This window comes from Arachis hypogaea, chromosome 19 (genome assembly GCF_003086295.3).
Source record: "Arachis hypogaea cultivar Tifrunner chromosome 19, arahy.Tifrunner.gnm2.J5K5, whole genome shotgun sequence".
NCBI classification, from domain to species: Eukaryota; Viridiplantae; Streptophyta; class Magnoliopsida; order Fabales; family Fabaceae; genus Arachis; species Arachis hypogaea.
This window is the reverse complement of record NC_092054.1, coordinates 113,403,084-113,409,109: the sequence shown is the minus strand read 5'-3', so window position 1 is coordinate 113,409,109 and position 6,026 is coordinate 113,403,084. Positions and strand designations below refer to the sequence as shown.

The 6,026-nt window shown below is 35.8% G+C and overlaps 2 long non-coding RNA genes across 2 annotated transcripts; both read left to right on the top strand.

Moving 5' to 3' along the window:
- The first annotated feature begins 1,613 nt into the window (after window positions 1–1,613).
- Window positions 1,614–3,390, top strand: LOC140181918 (uncharacterized). Its single transcript, XR_011877570.1, has 3 exons — window positions 1,614–1,926; window positions 3,057–3,150; window positions 3,250–3,390. It is a non-coding gene; the product is annotated as an uncharacterized lncRNA (long non-coding RNA).
- A 366-nt stretch (window positions 3,391–3,756) lies between these two features.
- LOC140181919 (uncharacterized) lies at window positions 3,757–5,800 on the top strand. Its single transcript, XR_011877571.1, has 3 exons — window positions 3,757–4,336; window positions 4,417–4,610; window positions 4,692–5,800. It is a non-coding gene; the product is annotated as an uncharacterized lncRNA (long non-coding RNA).
- The last annotated feature ends 226 nt before the right edge of the window (window positions 5,801–6,026 follow it).

Below are 6,026 nucleotides of genomic sequence, written 5' to 3'. Positions count from 1 at the left end.
AGTAGAATGAATTTAAACTCTGAAAACAAGTTAGACATAACTGCCAAAATAAATTTAGTTTCTTAAACTTTGTAGATTGTTAATTGAATTTTTAATTATTTTAGGTTTGACTGTCATAATGAATCAATGTATGAACAGATTTTTTTTCTTTCGATTTATTCTCATTTAGGGTCGGTTTGGTGTTGATTCTTAAGTTGAAATGAAATACAAATAAACATTATTGTTTGAGGTTGGTCTTGTCAATAATTGCTTTTGATTTTTAAACAAGCTCTGAATATTTGCAACTTATTTTTGCGTTGAATTAATAAAGAATGGAATTAAAGAAACAGGGCATATTATATGTTTTTTTTGGACAGAATATTATATGTTTTTGGTTAAAAGAATCTCTGTAAATAACTCCAATAGATATGGCCCAGAAAAGTCCAATAGTTTAGTTAGGTGTTTTGGGTCATAACCGATATTCATTATGGTCATTTAATTTTGCTTAACTACAGAGTGGGCTTCAACCAGAAAAAGAAAAATACAGAGTGGGCTGTGTCTATAGGGTCCCTTGGTTTTTTAGTTGAATCAAGTTAAACTTTACATAAAGGTTTTACAATAAATAGATTATCGAGGACATACCAATCACCGTTGATCATGACCAAAAAAAAAAAAAAAAAACCACACCGTTGAGAATGATATAGTAAAAATTGGGGCAAATATACAATTATATAAAAATTGAACCAGTATGGTAAAATTTAAATACGGAGAGAAGTCTAAGAATATGTTAAAGAAGTGAAAACTAAAGAAAAGGCTAAAAAAAAAAAATACCAAAACGAGAACCTAAAAGTGCAGGTAACATAAGTTAGAGGTAAAAATATAATTAAAAATTATGGAAACAAGAGAATGCATCCAACAAGAGAGCTAGTAAGTAAAAATGAGGGGAGTGTAGAGACTAAATAAGTAACTTAGTGTAAATGAGTAGAAAAAGTAAGGAAAAGTGTAATTAAAAAAAAAGTTTTTAGATAAAAATATAAGAATAAAGTATATTTTTTATTTTTAAAATTTGTTAAAAATTTAAAAAATGTTCTTAAATTTTAAGAAAGTGTTCAAGTATGATAGCCTGCTGAGTGTAGTGTGGTATGTTGTACATGTTATTCGTTGAGACATAATATAAATTAATGCAAAGGCTTAGATTAAGATCATATTTGTTAGGTGGATTCTATGTGTTTTTTATTGTGATGCTTAAATGACCTAACTTACTTTTATAAGTAAAAAATAAAATGTATGAAGTAAAAATAAAATATTTAAAATTTATTAAATATTATTTCTTTATATTTTTTAATAAATTAAGCACCATATTTTAGGTACCATAGCATTCATCTATTTGTTATGTTAGACATCACTATGGAGGGTTGTAGTTGGTCTTCCAACTGGTCTATCAGATTTGCTTCATGGGAAACATTAATATGTTATGTCTTCCCAGGCAGGAGTCATAAACTAGTGTTGGTGGTAAAGGTTGGCGCCGCAGGTAAGGCGAGCTGACGCAAGTTCGGGCTTCATTAAATTTTGTTGGTTTTGGTTTGTTGGGCTTAATATCTTTCACCAATATTTGTGTCTACTCTTTTCTCGCGTGAACACCGCAGCGTCTCTTTCATCGTCACTCTCTACTCCAAAATGGCTGCGCACTAAGCCCTATTTTTCTTCGGTGGCAACATCACTGGCAGCGACACTTGTTGGTGTGGCTCCTCTTTTCGTATGGTTCTTTTACATCAAAATGAACGATGATCTCCCAAAGCTTCAGCGGTTTTCTTTTTTCTCCGTGGTTTGCTCTGAGTGAATAAGAACGACGACTACGAGCTTGTGTAGTTGTGTGACTCGTCTAATTCAACGAATGACGCCTATAGATGAACATGACAGACAACTACAGTTGTGTTTTTCTGATGTGTAAGGTTTCTGGTCCTTTTGATTTTATCATTTTTAAGGTTCTGTAGCTTCTAATTTTGTAATTTATAGGGATTTTTATTCTGAAAAATCTTTGTTTTTTAACTATATTAATGTGATTTTGCATTTGAGGTTTGTTAGCGTTTGTTGATGAACTACCATGGTGAAGTGAGACAGTAGCAGAATGCATGTATATATGAATTTTCAACTAGTTTTGTAAATTTTTGGGGGTTTGGAGATTTTATTTTTAGGTTTTCTAATTTTTTTGGGTTTCTATTTCTTACTTCAATATGCTTTTTGATTTTACAATTTGCTTATGATTTTGTTTCATTATCATTTTGCTTAGCTATATGAGTAATCATAATGTCATACTAGTATATAAGCCTTGTACTCAATTATTTCACATTTTTAGTCTTTCCAGTTCTCATGGCTTCTCTCAATTGCAATATATTTTTTGTCCCTTCGTGTTATATACTAATGTTATCAATAATGCTTTGGATTTGAGTTGATGCTTCACTACTCTTTGAAATTATCTTTTCTTCCAGTTCATTTTTTTGTGAATATAATGTGCCTATATCAGTTAGTGGAATATTTATCTGAGATGTCAAATAAGCTATTTTAGAGAATCGCCTTTTGTGTAACTTTTAGTTTGCTCTTTGATATCTCTTTTTTGGATTTGCTGTGATTCTAATTCTAATAGAAGTTTCCTACCTTTTTCGCACTACTTCTTTTTCAAAATTTAATTTGATGTGATGTGTTCTTGGTTTCAGGGTCAAAACTTTTTTCCCTTGGAACTAATATTGGTTTTTAGGAATTTTTTTGAATAAAATAAAAAAATTATTTAATTCTCCAAACAAGAGTTTTGAGTTTTATATTTTAGAATACGCTCTTTTTTTTTTTAATTAGGACAAGTTCGTCGTACTCCCGGCGAACTCTATATAAATTAGGGAGTTCGTCGCACTCCCGGTGAACTCTAGGATAGATGTCCAAAATAAAAGCATATAGCAGAGTAGAGAACCACAATTTCATTATCATTTTTGACATGTTTTCTCTACAATATCAAAGAATCAATTATTATCTATTCATTACAATGGCGAAATAGTATATAATGAAGAATGTTTTATCGTTTTTAGATCGGGACAATCGATAATTACCTATATGGCACCGGAAGTCAACAGTTTAACAGCGTTGAAGAATTTGATATTGCATTTTGTCAGACAGCAAGAGGTAAAAGGATGAAAAAAAATTTACTACAGATATTCGACAGAAGTAGATGGTAGTTTATTTCATAAAAGGTATATTACAGTTGTCTTGTCTCTGTTGCAGGTAAATGTATTAGATCATGGTGAGAAATATTTCTGTTGTTTTGAATTAGGTATCGTTTACGTGACGACGAAGACATATGGCGTATAAGGTCGTGGCACAATCGATGGACAAATGTTCATCTGTTGGAATGATTTATGTTCCTCGTTAAGTTGGGTGGCTGAAGATCGTCTGCAGATATTGTCGATGATAGTCCGTTGAGTGGAGCTGTTCGGTGAACTATCAGAAGGACGATGGTGGATCTAAATATGCCACCTGAAGGTAGTCAAGAAAGGTCTAATGTTAAAGTTCGTAATGTTGACTTAATGAATGACGGTGTTGAAAGTCATAAGGGTTTTGCTATTAGGGATCTGATGATGGATCAGTATGAAGTTAACCCCGATGACGGAGACAATGCTGATGAAGAACCACCCAAAATTCCTGACGATGGTGACGAGGAAGAAGAGATGAACTACTATGATGACACACAAATCGCTCTGACACAGCTTGCCTTTTCTCGACCATATGACCGGCCGGATCATTTCACGAGGTTGAATCTCGAGGCAATGAATTTTGATTGGTCGTTTACCCAGGGAGGCCCCGAAGAGGATCCAAGCAACGAGTTCGAGGTTGGAAAACAATTTAAGAACAAGAAAAAAAGTCATGTTGGCAGTTAAGCAGTACAGTATCAGGAGAGCTGCGAAGTACAAAATAGTAGAGAGTGACCTGTTGAGGTATAATGCACAGTGTATCCAGTTCGGGCCTAGTTGTAATTGAAGCAAACTCATATCATGTCGCCGAAAGCAAGAAAAATGGGAGGTTAGGAGATATACTTGTCCTCATACTTGCATGCAAGCATTGATGGGGCAAGACCATCGTAGGTTAGATTCGAAGGTGATTGCGCAACATATTTTCACGATGTTCAAAGCCGATCCAACAATCAACATCAAGGTTCTGCAAGGAGGTGTGGAGAATCACTTTGGTTACAAGGCGTCCTACAGAAAGGTTTGGCTTGCAAAACAGAGAGTCATTGCTAGAATATATGGCGATTGAGAGGAGTCATACAACGAGCTTCCTCGTTGATTATTCGCTATATAGACGTACTTTCCTGGTAAGATTTATTTCATTATGGTTATTCACTATTAAACAATTCAGACATGTACAATAAGCTAACTGAAAATGTGTCTTTAGGTACTTGGGTGAAACTAGTGACATAGCCTTGGCCTGGTTTCGCTGACAGTGTCATGTTTCATCGGGTTTTTTGGACGTTTTCACCGTGTGTTAAGACTTTCAAGCATTGCAAGCCACTTATTTCCATTGATGGCACCCACTTATATAGTAAATACGGTGGGACCTTGCTAATGGCCATAGCTCAAGATGGCAACGTAAATATTTTGCCTATTGCATTTGCTGTTGTTGAGGATGAGACAAAGGAGGCATGATCATTCTTTTTTTCGTATTTGCAGCAGCATGTGACACCACAACCTGGGGTCTTAGTGATTCCAAACAGACACAAATTCATTGATGGTGCACTGAATGCCGATGGAAACTTATGGAAACCACCTCACGTCTTCCAGGCGTTTTGTACAAGACATACTGCAGCAAACTTTATGACTCACTTTAAGAACAAAGACTTGAAGAAGGTTCTGATTAACGCAGCGTATTCAAAGTTGCAGCGTGAGTTTGCTCATTATTTTGGCCGGTTGAGGGAGCGAAAATGTAGCAATCACAAACTGACTTGAATAAATGCCTCGGTCACAGTGAGCACAGTATGCTGCTGATGAGGGTCGTCGATTTGGTCACATGATAATGAATATCTCCGAGTGCATTAACGTTGTTATGAAGGGTTCTCGCAATTTTCCAATCACGGCTCTTGTTAAGTCAAGTTATTTCCGTTTGGGTGAACTTTTTGCTAGGAAGGGTTCTGAGGCCCTTGCCCAACTTCAAGTTGGTGTTGAATACTCACAAACATTGATGAAGGCCATAGAATTCAACTCGAAGCATGTGGACAATATAAATGTTTACCTGTTTGATCGATCGAGGACAAACTTCACGGTTGAAGAGTTAGCAGCAGTTCTTGGGTCCAGACAACAGAATTACCAAGTGCTACTTGATGAGGGTAAGTGTGACTGTGGGTATTTTCAGGCTTTTCATCTTCCTTGTCGTCACATCATTGCAGCTTGCACTCATGCAAGACTTGATTGGAATCTTTTTGTCCATCTTGTGTACCGCATGGAGTCGGTCTTCAATGTTTATATATCAGAGTTTCGACCGATAGGGCACGAGGATGATTGGCCATCATATGACGGGCACCGTATTCGGCCCAACCCTAGGATGATGAGAGTGAAGAGAGGTCGCCCTGTCAGTTCTAGGATTCGTAACAACATGGATGACGTTGAGCATAACGGGGAGAAGAGGTGTGTATTGTGTCGCCAAAGCAGTCACACGCGGAGGACTTGTACTGCTCTTGACGGTGGAGGGGCATCGTCAAGTCGACGTTATTTATATGTGTTGTTTTCGTCTAAATATATGATTGTAATCTTTCTCTATAGTATTATATTTCGTTAGAAAAGTTATTTACGACAGACTTATTTGAATTTGAAATTTAACGCAATGATATTAAATATTATGAAAGTCAAATGCTATTATCATTTACTAGCTGTATATATTTTTTTACAAGAAACTTACTTTTTGTACATTACGAATTCATACAATAATCATAAAGACATAGAACCCACTAGCACCGACCTCGCCTGCTACCACGTGGGCCAGCATGTCGTCCATGAGGCCTCGGGTCGAGA